This window comes from Dipodomys merriami, unplaced genomic scaffold (assembly GCF_024711535.1).
Source record: "Dipodomys merriami isolate MVZ:Mamm:240054 unplaced genomic scaffold, mDipMer1.0.p SCAF_1178, whole genome shotgun sequence".
NCBI classification, from domain to species: domain Eukaryota; kingdom Metazoa; phylum Chordata; class Mammalia; order Rodentia; family Heteromyidae; genus Dipodomys; species Dipodomys merriami.
In genome coordinates this window covers 126,645-129,697 of record NW_027202469.1, presented here as the reverse complement: position 1 = coordinate 129,697, position 3,053 = coordinate 126,645, and the positions used below count along the sequence as shown (strand labels likewise).

The following is a 3,053-nucleotide window of genomic DNA, read 5'->3' as shown; positions in this document are numbered from 1 at the left end:
AAATATTAATTATTAATAAAATAAAATACCAAAGAATTACTAGTGTTTTCACTATTTGAAGTGTACTTACATATTTGATTTTACTATTCTCACATTCCTGTACATTTAACACTGAATAAGATTATGATGTTCAACAAGAGTTTTATAGGCTACGTGTAGTCTTTAAAGTTACCCACTAAGATTGCTTTTTATGACTCATCTCATCATTTCTATATGGCTTATATCATCATTTGTTCCTCACTAACATATAAAGTAAGGAAACCCTAAAGTTTTAAGAGAAACTGTGCAGTTAACAAAGTCTTAACTCTTCACTCTGCTTCTTTACACTAAGACTTTGCAACATCTCATTAGTACTGTTTCTATAAACTCTGAAGTGTACATTTTAGTAGCATATGTTTGCTACCATAAATCTTAAATATTTATAGAAAAGTTGTATGACCTGACAAACAGTCCTAATTTTGGCCTATATAAGCAAATTCCCAAAATTAAATATATTTAAAACTTTTAACAAATCTTAACACTTGCCACAGTGTTCATTATGACAGGTGCCTTGTACAGAATAATTGAATTCGTCCTCCTACACATCTCTTTTTTTATTTTTATTTTTTGCGAACATACTGTACAGAGGGGTTACAATTACACGGGCAAGATAATGAGTACATTTCTTATCAAGCATTGCAGCCTCCTCCTTTGTTTACCCTTCACATCCCTTCCCAGCCTTCCCCTGTCCCCCCATCCAATACCCCCCCATCCTACACATCTCTTGAACAACAATATCTGGGATTATTTTGTTTTTGAAATGTTAATCTTGTCTATTCTTAAATGTGTGCTTATATAAGAAGTACATGGTTCTAAAATTTCACGAGAAATCTTCAAAACTTACTTTTCTTTGAATTGTCTAGTTTAAGAAAATCAATTACACTTTATATATAAAAAATTCTCTGTGCTCAATTCAGCAGCACATTCACTAAAATTGGAACAATACAGAGAAGATTAACATGGCCCCTGTGCAAGGTTGACACGCAAATTCTTGAATCATTCCATATTTTTACAAGTAAAGATGCTGGAGAGGATGTGGCCACAAGGGAACCTTACTTGATTCTTGGTGGGAGTGTTAACTTGTTCAACCACTTTGGAAAGCAGTATGGAGGCTGGTCAAAAGACTCCATATAAAGCTCCTTTATGACCCAGCAATCACAATTCTAGGGATTTACCCAAATGATCACAAAGAAGACCATACTAAAACTACCAGCACAACGATGCTAACTGCAGCATTATTTACAATAGCTAAGATATGGAGCTCACCTCTATGGCACACAGAAGATGAATGCACCATGAAAATGTGGTGTATATACACAATTAAATTTTATGCCTCCATCAGAAAGAATGACATCACCCAATTTGTTAAGGATTGGAAAGACTTGGGAAAAAAATTTAATAAGTGAAGTAAGCCAAGTCAAAAGAAACATAGGTCCCATGGTTTCCCTTATTTTCAACAGCTAATATATGCCTGGGATAAGCAGAATAGATCATAAGCTATGTGCATATCAGATAAAATGATATTACAGGAAATGAACCAGACGTGTTTTTTGTTGTTTCTTGCTATTGTTTTTAAGATACTTATAATTCGTGATGTGATTTTTTTTATTCCTTTATATGTTCCTCCCCTACGCTCTAACCTCTGTTTTCACTGTATTTGAAGTTGGTGCGCCTACATCCTGTGTTTACATTTCTCAAATTTAGGGAGGGGAAAGTGAAATACAAAATTCTTAAATAGGGATAAATGTTGATATGCACAAAACACTATGGTGAAAAATGAACTTTACAATTTAGGCAGGGGAAGGGGGAGGGGAGTGTATTTGTGGAGGTGGGAGGGAAGGGATGGTGGAAGAAAAAGAAAGGAAGAGGTAACAATGCTTGTTAGGAAATGTACTCATTATTTGCTCATATAAATATGACACCTCTGTACAGTTATTTTTACAGGTGGACCTATTGCAACATTGAGAAAAACAAGTCCTTATGTTGAAAACGAATTTTACAACTTTGGTGGGGGGGAGTGGGGAGGCTTGGGTGGGAGGCTGGAGAAGGAAGGGAATGGATGGGAAAGGGAAACAAAGGAGGAGGCTACAATGCTTGATAAGAAATGTTATCGTGCCCATGTAATTGTAACCCCTCTGTACAGTATTTTCACAGTAAAAAATAAACAACGTATAAAAATATTCTGATATAGAAGAGTTTATTTCCTTTATTTTACTCAGATAATATCGTTAACAAAGAAATTAATGCAGAACATTGATATGCTGATATGAAGGTATTTTGAATAAATGTGTGTGTGCATACACACATGCATGCACACATGCAAACATGCACATTCTTGTTTATTGGCATGCTCAGAGTTTGAAATCAGGGCTTCAAAGTCTTGCTAGGCCTTTCCTCTCTAGATTGATGAGCTAATATATGAGCTACATCTCCATTCCTGGCTCTTTGCTAGTTCATTATAATTTCTGAAAAATAATCTCATGAATTTATTCCACCCTGAGAGTCTTCCAACAGTTATCCATAGTTCTCAGGCTTCTGATTAGATATTCCGAGTAGATAGGATTAGAGGTGTGAGCAGCCAGGAAAAGGCTTTCAGAATAATTTTAAAAGTAGAAGAAATTTTACTTGATGGGGGCCTGTTTTATCATCTCCTACTGTTAAAGCATTTTGGAGTGATTATATGTGAATTTATTTTGTTTTCGGATTCTTAAAAGATAGTAAGTGTTGGGATTTAAAAGTTTCAGTATTTTTTAAAAAAGGATACTGGAGCTGTGGGCCAAAAGAAATTTGACTCTCTTTGGACTTCAATTTATAAACTCAGCTCTGTGCATGATAACCCAATGTCACCAACACAGTCTGTGTTGGTGTTGAAGACAAAATGTGACAGAAAACAATCACTATAGGCAATATTTGGTATGCTATTATTTCTTGGACAATATGAATATTGAATTGAGAGTGTAAGAGAATGGAGAGATTTTACCTATATTTTTTGTAATGTTAAAAGGCTTTTGGAG

General features: G+C 34.8%; 1 non-coding gene across 1 annotated transcript; it reads left to right on the top strand.

Moving 5' to 3' along the window:
* The first annotated feature begins 943 nt into the window (after positions 1 to 943).
* LOC138822922 (U6 spliceosomal RNA) lies at positions 944 to 1,050 on the top strand. Its single transcript, XR_011370684.1, has one exon. It is a non-coding gene; the product is annotated as a U6 spliceosomal RNA (small nuclear RNA).
* The last annotated feature ends 2,003 nt before the right edge of the window (positions 1,051 to 3,053 follow it).